The sequence below is a fragment of the Mercenaria mercenaria genome, chromosome 16, assembly GCF_021730395.1.
Source record: "Mercenaria mercenaria strain notata chromosome 16, MADL_Memer_1, whole genome shotgun sequence".
NCBI lineage: Eukaryota > Metazoa > Mollusca > Bivalvia > Venerida > Veneridae > Mercenaria > Mercenaria mercenaria.
The window spans coordinates 40468016-40480212 of NC_069376.1; the positions used below are offsets into that span (position 1 = coordinate 40468016).

General features: G+C 36.6%; 1 protein-coding gene across 1 annotated transcript in view; it reads left to right on the plus strand.

Annotated features, from left to right (window-relative positions):
* The window catches only part of LOC123539959 (E3 ubiquitin-protein ligase UBR5-like), a 243411-nt gene that overhangs the window by 96221 nt on the left and 134993 nt on the right, over positions 1 to 12197 (plus strand). The window lies entirely within an intron of this gene.

Sequence of the window (12197 nt, forward strand, 5' to 3'; positions counted from 1 at the left end):
ATCTAAGGTGACATGTATTCCCGAATGTCCACTCATTGGCGAGTCATGGTATGATTGTACAACTTCTTTGATCATAACAGCAGGAACAACTAACTGATAACTGTCGAGTAATTTTGTCCGGTTTGATTTTGACTGACGTGAATGCATTAATAATCCATCAATAAGCAAATAATCCGTTGACTCAAGAAGAATTCTACGGGCTTTTTTCTGTCCTTTCGGTAATTCATTGTTACCTAAGTATTTAATGAGAGAGGATAGTTCAGGGTCACATTTCTGTAATTCCTTCACTTTCTCAAAACTAAAGTCAAACTTTTGAAATAGTTCAAAGCTAATATCCATGTTATTCTGTTCAGAAGAAGAAGGTGATTCACTAGTTTCATATTCACTTGTAATCTCAGTGACTGTTGACGATGAATCAGTATGGACAGTTAAACTGTAAGTGTTACAAAGTTTCTCCTGTCTTAGTTTTGAATGGCACGATTTCTTAAAATGATCTGTGGCATAATCCTCACTATCCGCATCGTAATTGCCATCTTCTTCTCGTTTTGTCTCTAATGAGTTTTTAACCTTGGTATGATTAACAATCAGAGAGTTAATGTCCTGTTTAGAATTGCATAACAAGTCAGTCAATGTTTTCCCATCTGGCAACCTAACGCATGTTTTTCTGGTATGTAAGGGAAACAGGGGTCATTTTCATCAGGACTAAATTCCAGTTGTTCAGAATGTTTGTTTGGGAAACACCTGGATAAAGCATCTGGCACTGTCATTTCACTTGCTTGTTTGTATATTATTTCACAGTCAAATTCTTGTAAAATTGCAAGCCATCTTTCATATATTGCACCTTTCATTTGTTATTGAAAAAGTGGTTTTATGCTTTGATGGTCACATTCAACAAAAAATGTCTACCCCGTACGTAAGATGCACAATCTAAAACACTTGTCACCATTCCTAAAAGTTCGAGTTTGGTAGGTCCATATGATTGCTGATAACTGTTCAATGACTTGGATCCAAATCTGACGACACGTATAGTTTCACCTGTGTTGTCATTTGTTTGATGTTTTTGATAAAACATGTATCCAACACCCTTACTGGAAGTGTCAACTGATAAATAAAATGGTAAGTCGAATCTTGGGAAAGCTAATGCTTCAGAATTTAGCAGTGAATTTTTCAACTCTTCAAACGAACTTTGGTGTTCCTGTAACCATTTAAATTTTACATCTTTTTTTGAGTAATGTGTATAAACACGCCGATTTCGCACTAAATGTAGGAATGAATTTTCTAAACCAGTTCATTAGTCCAAGAAACCGATGTAACTCTTTCGCACTTTTTGGTGTAGGATAATTTCTAATAGCTTTGAGCCGTTCAGGCGGTGGCCGAATTCCTTCCCGTGAAATTTCATGACCCAGAAATATACATTTATTCTGTGCAAATTTACATTTGTTAGGTGATAACTTCAATCCTGCAGCTCGTACACTGGCACCAGATCAGAAAGAAAATGCCTCGGTACGTGTTATACCCTACCCCTAGGTATTCTATAAGAACCATGGTCGTGAACGGGAAAATATACTAACCCATTTCAATCGCGTATTTCATACCTAAAACACGCAGTTCAGTAAATGTGTACTATTGATATTAACAAGCGGTAATTTATCTTCCGTTGTGTACCGGTCACATTTCTTCAATACTTCTTATCTTAGAAAAACAACGTGCAGTTTACAGTTTTTTCAAAGGTACACAAAAAACTTGCTTGAACTTCCCTGGTGAAGTTCCGTTCTAGATTACAGACACACTCTGATTGGCTGATGTGAAAATGTATGTCAGCCGTCATTTTACTACACGTGTACGCTAAAATGTTTATATGCAGCATAAATGTGCAAAATGAATTAAATAAACAGAATAGATGTATACCAATGTATGATTTCAAATTCAAAATCATATACAAGATGAATTTCATTCATCATTTCGAGTCTTATCGTAAAACTGTGAATATATTGCATTCTGTTTTTGTTTGTTTACATTTCGTTTAACATGTGCACACTGCCGTGACCTCTAGACCGGATGTTCATTAGGGGAGTTCACGCACGTTTTTTTTGTAACGTTGACTAAAGCATAAAATATATGGAGCATCTCTGCAATATGGAATATTGAGACAATGTGACTGGTGCACGATGGAAGATAAATTATCGCTTGTTTAATATCAATAGTACACATTTACTGAACTGCGTGTTTTAGGTATGAAATATGCGATTGAAATGGGTTAGTATATTTTCCCGTTCGTGACCATGGTTCTTATAGAATACCTAGGGGTAGGCTATAACACGTACGGAGGCATTTTCTTTCTGATCTGGTGCCAGTGAGCTCGTAGCCTTGAAAATACATCATTAAGATCATCTATATGACGCGAGAATGTTGGAGATACTGTGGCGACGTCGTCCATGTAACAAAGTGTAGTCTTAAATGAAATGCCTTTAAGGACGACATCCCGTAATAGGTACTTTTATGAAATTCTTCAAATCTGTGAAATTTGTGATATTTCAGCATTCAACAACTAAAATACACATTTTACCAACTTTTTACCGCAGATTTTTTCAAATTTAGCTTATTTGATGTCAAAACTTGAGCTTCTCGGAAATGGGCCCAAATGAGAAATAGGCAAAATTACAAAAATCATTATTTTTTTACTTTTCAAATATTTCTATGCAATTAAGGCATTAAAACATCCTGTAAATAGTTTCTCAATTAAAAAAAAACTATTATGGTGTTATTTTATTCAATAAAATCTTATTTTTGTAAGAAAAGTTGAACTCTGACATACTAAAAATCCTTAAAATATTTGGAAAAAATAGCATGTCCTCACACAAAAACATATTTTTTTTCGAATAATGTAAGTAATGCCATCACTAAACTGTACATAGATGTTATCTATATATTCAACTGAATATAACAACACAATTTGAAAATAATTTACCGTCTGTAAATGAAGAAATAAAAGTTAGAAAATGTATACCCTAATTTTCAGATTTTCTTCGGTTCGTTGTATTTTGCCACAAACTTTCAATACTTTTCTAATTTATACATTTTACTTCAGTAAATAGTTTATCAATTTTGGTATAAAGTCTTCCAGTACTTTTTTAGAATTGGTTACTCTTGGAAGTCCTTCGTTGTTGAATGAAGTATGTAATTCCTAAATGTGTTTTTACAAGATCTTCTTGTTTTAGTGAACTTTTAGGATATTGTTTCCTGAATATGCTCATTGTGTCCAACAAAGCAGGAACTATTTCACTAAACTTTTCACTAAGATGAAGTTTCTCAAGTAATTCAACTAGGATCAGAAAGTCGAACCTTCTTCCGTTATGGGCACATAAAACAACATTTTTAAACTGCTCCAACCATGACAAGAATTTGCTAACAGCATCCTTTACATGTACAGATTGAACTATCTGTCCTCGAACTTTCATTTCTCCATTCACAAATGAAATTCCAGTCACTGTCGTTGCTTCCGGAGATATCGGCTGGATTGGGTTGACATAGACATTGAATGTCTTTCCCGACTGGTCACTTGCAGCTATCTGTGTAATGTCCGGCATCACTCTGTGCACAACTGAAATGACAATCAATGAGGAAATTTTGAGCCGCCCCATGAGAAAAGCAACCTAGTAGGTTTTTGACCAGCATGGATCAAGAGAAGCCTGAGCATCAGCGCAGTCTGGTCAGGACCAACAGTTTCTCTAATTGATATAGGCTTTGAAAGCGAACAGCATGGATCCTGACTAGACTGCGAGGATGCTCAGGCTGGTATGGATCCAAGCTGGTGGCAAATGTACTATGTTGGTTTTCTCATGGCGTGGCTCATATACTTTCAATGCCTTCTTAAGAAATATAGTAATAACTTTCTTACAAATAACAATTCTTTTTTTCTTGTTGTCAGTCTGGATCAATGCTGGTCGCAAATGCACTATATTGGTTTTCTCATGACATGGCTCATTAATGACAAATGAAACAAACATTACACTAATTTTGACCAGTCTAATCAGGATACATAATGTTCCCTAAGTAACTGAGAGATATTCTACTGTTGGACTGAAAAGTGACCATTTATACAGGACACCCATCTGCATTCATTGTAGTCGAACATTCTCTGCTGACAAATAAATGTTGTTATGGAAAGTAGTAGATAAAATCTCATTGTAATATTTCAAAGGTAAAATAACTTACTAAGTCCTGTTGTTTCTAAATCAAATGTTATGATGGTTGGCTCCCCATCTATGACGACCGGTTTGAAGTTGCCACGGGGAATAGCGTCAGGTATGCGTTCTATATCAATTGACTCCATATGACCAATCCCTGTAAGAATGATAAAATAGTCCCTAAATATTGATGTCAGACATATATTCTGTTACATATATGAGCTACATCAAGCAAAAATCACCCTAAGCTAAATAGTAGTCTGATTAGGATCTGTTTGCTTTTCAGTCATTATCATAGAGATGTACCGCAAACAGTTTAGATCTTGAACAGATTAGACTTTAAAGCTGACCGGATCCAAAATGGTCACAATCACTTTCATATAGGTTTTTGCCTGAGGTGGCTCATGTAGTATTATAATCATATGAATATCAAAAGAAGTTTCTTGGCATACCATTTTGTACAAAAATTCTATACTCGTCTAAATCTTTCCCCTTTTGAAATAATAAAATTTAAAGAAAAGGAAATGTTACAAATGATATCTGAGGCTATATATAGTCCACAAATATAATGATATACCAGACTGATATGTGTTCCCTTCCATTGCTTCATTGGTCCCTTGAATGACAGCCCGTTCTTTCTTCAGCTCCAGTCGCCGACGTTTAGAGGATGGTAACAGGGCTCTATCTGTCAGTTCCCTCCGTCGTTTCAACTGTCTTTTCGAATGTTGAATAGTGTACTCCCCTGGAGAAAGCCCCAACTTCGCAAATCCCTGTTTCATATATTACAAGTTAGATAATAAAAATTTATATTACAGTGTTATCAACAAAATACTAACCTCTTAGTGAGTAATATGGACAAACATTACTTTTCGTTCATTCAATATATCTATACATGCTCCCCTTACAATGAATTTTGATCAAATGCACTATGTTGGCTAAATGTAATACTTGTGTAATAACTGTGCTAGTATTTGCTTGATGCATCCCAGTTACAGAAACATAATATTTTTCTGTGAGTGGAACAATCACAGACCTTAAAATATTGAAAATGTACAGATAAGAAAAAGTAGTACACCGTCATCCGGGTATACATTTTATTTACTGTAAGTAAAATCACATAATAATTATTGCAAAATATTACCGATGTTTAAGCTCACTTCTTATGACTTTGGGTGTGACTGTGTCCATGTAGTTGACTAAACTATGCAACAAATAAAAACAAAAATTCAGGTACAAGAATGTAAGAACAAAACACTGACTGAAACTGGAACAACAGTATGAAAAGAGTCTGTCTGGTCTTTCAGTATAAAAATTGTATTGTTTGTGACTTTAGATAATCTTATTATATGATACAATATTATGATAGATAATGTTTGTCCCCATTCTTTTTCAGAAAACAAATATTTGTAATTTACAAAATTAAGTTTTGACCAGACACACTAATAGCTATTGTAAACACTTCAATAATTGCAAAAACCAAAAATTCAGCTGAGTCAAGCATATACCATGCTAATGAAATTATGATGCATGATTATCAGTCTGGATCCATAAAAGCATAACAACTTATGGATTCTATTGGATAAGACTTATGATATGGCAGTCTGATATTGATAAATATGGATCACAATCATAATTAGCTTGTTTATGCTTGACTAAGCCGAGGTGTAAACTATTGACAAGAGAAAACAGAAGTTACACAACTAAAACATTACACAGAAAAAGAGAATGATAGTACCTGCGATAGGTAATGTCTTCCCTCATTTATACAAGCAGCGGTCGCTTCAGCACGGTAGTCCAGACTCTTAGTGTCACCACAGTAATGTGATTTTGGTGCGCACAACGAGACACGTCTGTTGGCCGACTCGCATTGTTGACTAGATCCAAGGTCAACGTAACTGTGCGTAACTGTGGGCATTGGCTGTAACAGTGTCAAACACCGCCTGTAGCTTGGTCCTGAGATTACTGTCATGTAGCGGTGTCATATATGGCAGACTGCGGTACACATACTTCTCAGACGACCTTCTTTTATATCCACAGAATCGTCCATGGCAGAGTGTGGTCTGCAAATTGGTGCGGTATCAATGCCCGAATGTTCCCCTCCATTCCAATTTTATCACCTTGATTTTTTGAGAAAGCATAGGACAAACATTTTTTTATGTGTGATATAACATTGTCACTTAGTTTAAGGGCACTCTTCATTTTATACAATGTCCCAGTCACATTTTTGACAACATGATTTTTATCAAATCGTTTCTTTAGAGAAATGTTCAACTCTGATTTCAGCCTAGCTATCAAAGTATTATCACCATCTCCTTCCAAGTACTCAATAGGAGTTCCTTCATTGAACAGCTCTCTAACTCCTTTCAAACCACTGGCTGCTTCCATCGATCTTGCACTCCCAGTGTGAATTTTTTACACAATAATGAGGTCTTACTTTCTGACCCTGCCTGTTCCGCTTCCACCACTTGCACTTGCCACAATGTCTATGTCCAACATGATGACCTTTTTCCTCCTGCCTGCTTTGTTTGTTGTCATGAAGAAGGTGTGAGCTAAAATGTAAAAAAACAAACATGCAGGCCTATCATGAAAACTGAAACAATAAAACTGACATAATGCTTTACTTTTACATTTGCAAGCTTTAAATCAAACTCTGAAAGAAATGAAATACAAATCTTCTTTGTTCGAAGGGGAAGGCATTCATAACATAATGCTGGGTGGTGTTATCTGCCCTTGGATACAAATCTACTGACTAGAGTTATGACACCACATTAGGTATGCAAAGTTACAAGTTCAAAGCAAAATACTGAAGACTAAGTTTGGACAGCAAAAATTACTCACATGTAAGCGAATCAAAACCTTTCTTTTGCCAGGCTGTATCACACGAAGAGGGCATTCCAGTTCGTGTACGACATGGAAATTTCTTCTCAAGTCTTTTCCTTGATTTCAGCTTAGGCGATTGTTTTGCGAATCTGATGACAATAGCTCCTAGCCAAGTGTGACTTTATTATGTAATTCAGTTTATAACTAAAATACATCAAGCTTGAGGAATTTGAAATCATTCAGTGCATAGGAATGGAATAGAACTACCACAAAAATACTTTTTATGTTGAGGGCTTGAAAAATAATGCTTGTTACAGCTAACCAGATAATTACATGCTATTGTTTAAATATTTGAATACAGAAAAGGCAGTAATGAAATAACAGAAGACTTACAGAGATTTTCAATGCATTTACTTATGTCACATATATTTCATATAGAAAATGTTCTTATTACAAACTATATTTATTTGACTCCTAAATTTATGCTACTTTCTTACATAAAACTCCAATTATTTTACTTCTGCTCTGAAAGTGGCATAAACAAGTGTTGGGTCACTGAGACCCTCATGCTGGCGCTGGGGATTACATGAACATTAAATGTGCCGTTTGACATTTACAGTACTTCGGTATTTTGTCACTGTTACACTAGATTTGATAGCATTATTCATGTTTCGATCTATAGAGAACAATGGGGTTCTGACAAATCCCACTTAGTTATTTGTTGTTTTGATGTTTCTGAAAAAATAATTACGTGTCATATAATTCAAATAAATGTGTTAAAGATACATATTCTTGTTTTTAATTGCAAAGATTCAGGTGTGTAACTTACAGTACTAATATACCCCTTACTATTTCAAAATATATTGCATGCAGACATTTTGCATGAGTAGAGAAGCTTTACAGCATTCTTGTAAACTGATTCGCATGGTTCCGCTTGGCACCTTGTAGGGGTCACCAGAGCTAAAAATAGTAAAAGAAACATATAAACGACTGCTTCTCATGAACCAGATATGGGTCTGAATCATCCTTGTTTAGTCCTCTCACAATTTGTTAAATAGTTCAACTTGGTCCCTTACAGGGGATACCAGAGCGATAAAAAAGAAGAATCAAATATTCAAACAACTTTGTTTACCACTTGATAGATCCCCAGTCCTCTCTCAAAGTTGTTCTAGTGGTTCCGCTTGGCCCCTTTATAGGGACCACTAGAGCTAAAAATAGAGAAACACCTAAGTGACTTCAGTCCTGTTCTGAACAACAACGTAATGGGTCTCAACCACACTTTCCTTTAGCAACCTGAAGTTTATTCAAATGGTTCTGCTTCACCTGTTTTAAGGGCCGCCAAAGCTGAAAATAGAAAAAAAACTTTAAGCAGCTTCTTCTCATGAAGCAGATGATGGATCTGCACCAAACTTTGTCAGAATCAACATTGTATAGTCCTTTTGCTAATTTGCTGAAAAGGTTCCTCTTGGCCCTTAAAGTGGCCAATAGAGCTAAAAACAGGAAAACCTTTAACTGTCAGCCAGAAAATTAATATTTTCATTCTTGGTCTATGTTATCCATGTATGGACCTTTTTTCTAATGGTTTTGCGCCCCTTGTAGGGGCTACAAGGATTAAAACAGAAAAAAACGTTTATGAATTACTATGGATGTTCTCCAAACTTGGTCCTTAGCATCTGAATGATCCATTCCCCAATTTGTTCAAGTGGTTCTGAGTTAAGAGGCCACTAGAGCTGGAGAAAGAAAGCCTTTGAATGAACCACTTGATTTTCACCAAAATTGTTCCAATGCATTCTTGCATATACCTCAGTTTTGTTGAAATGTTTCCTCTTCACTGCAAGTAGAGGCTGCTAGAGATAAAAATTCTTTTTTTTTTAGCTCACCTGAGCACAAAGTGCTCAAGGTGAGCTTTTATGATCGCCGTGTCCGTCGTCCGTCGGCGGCGGCGGCGTCATCAACAATTTGACTGTTAACACTCTAGAGGTCACAATTTTGACCCAATCTTAATGAAACTTGGTCAGAATGTTACCCTCAATAAAATCTTGGACAAGTTCGATATTGGGTCATCTGGGGTCAAAAACTAGGTCACCAGGTCAAATCAAAGGAAAAGCTTAACACTCTATAGAGGTCACAATTTTGGCCCAATCTTAATGAAACTTGGTCAGAATGTTACCCTCAATAATATCTTGGACAAGTTCGATATTGGGTCATCTGGGGTCAAAAACTAGGTCACCAGGTCAAATCAAAGGAAAAGCTTGTTAACACTCTAGAGGTCACATATTTGGCCCAATCTTAATGAAACTTGGTCAGAATGTTACCCTCAATAAAATCTTGTATGAGTTCGATATTGGGTCATCTGGGGTCAAAAACTAGGTCACCAGGTCAAATCAGAGGAAAAGCTTGTTAACACTCTAGAGGTCACATATTTGGCCCAATCTTAATGAAACTTGGTCAGAATGTTACCCTCAATAAAATCTTGTATGAGTTCGATATTGGGTCATCTGGGGTCACCAGGTCAAATCAAAGGAAAGGCTTGTTAACACTCTAGAGGTCACAATTTGGGCCCAATCTTGATAAAACTTGGTCAGAATGTTAATGTTGATGATCTATAGGTCAAGTTTAAATATGGGTCAGGTGGGTCAAAAACTAGGTCACTAGGTCATTTCAAAGGAAAAGCTTCTTAACACTCTAGAGGCCACATTTGTGACTGTATCTTCATGAAACTTAGTCAGAATGTTAATCTTGATGACCTTTAGGTCAAGTTCGAATCTGGGTCATATGGGGTCAAAAACTAGGTCACAGGGTCAAATCAAAGGAAAAGCTAGTTTACACTGTAGAGGCCACATTTATGGCCATATTTAATGAAACTTGGTCAGAATGTTAAGCTTGATTATCTATAGGTCAAGTTCAGATCTGGGTCAGGTGGGGTCAAAAACTAGGTCACTAGGTCAAATTAAAGGAAAAGCTTGTTAACACTCTAGAGGCCACATTTATAACTGTATCTTCATGAAACTTTGTCAAAATGTTAATCTTGGTAATCTTTAGGTCAAGTTCGAATTTGGGTCATGTGGGGTCAAAAACTAGGTCACAGGGTCAAATCAAAGGAATAGCTATTTAACACTAGCGACCACAATTATGACCATATCTTAATAAAACTTAGTCAGAATGTTAATCTTATCTTTAGGTCAAATAGGTCAGGTGAGCGATACAGGGCCTTCATGGCCTTCTTGTTTATATAAACAACTTCTTCTCAATAACTTGATGAAACCAATTTATTATTTAGTACCCTTGATTGGACCTCTCTTAAGTGTGCTTTAATGGTAACACATTTTGGTGCCATCAGAGCAAATTATAGAAAAACGTTTTTCATAGCTTTTAATGATCTGCTTAATGGATGTTCACCAAGCTCGGTCAGAAGCAAGTTTATAAGGTCAAGGTCCTCCTCAGATGAGCAACTTGGGTCTCTTGTTGAAGGGTAGTGGACGTGTAGCTGTGCAGATCCTGGTTGGGACTAGCTTTTTATTATAAGCCCGACGTAAACTATTATATGTCTGCCGTTCGTTTCCTCTTAATAACTTAAGAATGCTTTGACCTATGACCTTGATATGTGCTTTGCTCACGGGCAGTGGATTACCCCTATTAGTTTTGAGGTTAGGAAGTCAGAGGTCATTTGTCACAGTGGCAGCATCTAAACTGTTCCCAATCGATATCTTGAAAACCCCTTTGACCCAGGAATCTCAAATTTGGTAGACACATTGCACATTGGCATTGCTAGACCAATATCGATTCTGAGGTTTATGGACCAAAGTGCAAAGTTAAAGTGACTGTTAGTACAGAAAGCGTTTCTGCTCACTATCGCGATAACCCTTGGCATACGATCCTTAAGTCTGGTTGGTGATTTACCCATGGAATGTGCATGACAGCTATTAATTTCTAGTTCAGCGGATCAAATGTTAGTGTCACTTACAATGTTAGTACAAAAACCGTTTTTCTCTCTGTATCTTGAGAACCACTTGACTTTTGATCTTCAAGCTTGGAAGGCACATTGCCCATGGGTAGTACAAGGTCATTGTGTCAAAGGCCAGGTTCATAGTGACTATTAGTACAAAAATCACTTCTGCGCATTATCTTAAAACCCCTTGACGTACTGTCCTTTACGTTGGTAGACATATTGCTAATGTGCAATATTGGACACTTTTTGATATTTTAGTCAGTGGGTCAAGGTCACAGTGACTGCTCAATATCTTGAGAACGATTTTACCCTCAAAATTTGCAAGCACATTGGCACTAAATAATCCTTTTCTGATTCTGAGGTCAGTGGATCAAAGGTCAAAGTCACAGTGACTGTATGAAAACTGTTCCCGCTCTTATAACTGTTATAATTTGACCCTCAACCCATAAACTTGGTAGGTACAATGATTCATAGTGATTTTAGGTCAGTCGGCCAGAGGTTAAGTTCACAGTTGGTTGGCATTAACAGAAAAAAGAACATTCACCGTTGACTTTTTTTGCTGTGGAGATTTCTTAGTCAAAGGTTATGGTCACTGCCATGCGGAGTTATCAGATGTACATGTACGTTGTATATGATGGTGCATTCCACTCAATAACTTCAATGCTTTGACCTATAATTCTGAATTTTTAAAGGCACATCAGGCGTATTTTGCCCCACAAAAAGGAGCTTTACATGCCATATAGTCATTGCGGGCAAGGTATAAGTCTTTAATGAAAAGAAAGCTACTGGTACAACTTTCCGTGTTCGGTACGACTTGGCCACAACCCCAGCACCCGAAGTGGACGCTCTACCACTGGGTTATCTTGGCAGTTAAAATTAAAGTGTCTGAAATCTAGGGGGTACAAAAAACACAAATGTTGATCAAAAAAGGAAGATTATCAACAGTATTGTATCAACACTTTAAATCGATTTAACTTCATGTGTCGCCTGCCCTCCCCGACATCCCAACCCGAAAGTATTTTTACGTATCTGTGAAACTATATTTTGATGAGACTGTGATCATGCGATTTGTTTTTATGTATAATTAGTTATTTTCCTTCTCTTGAGAAGGAACACTTATGGTCGACATTTCAAATTTGACTGAGCAGGTTATGGATTCAAGGGTACTGTCAAAGGCATCCGATTACCAGTAGGGTGCCGCCATCTTGGACTCGTGTATACTTATTCATTACGAATGGCCT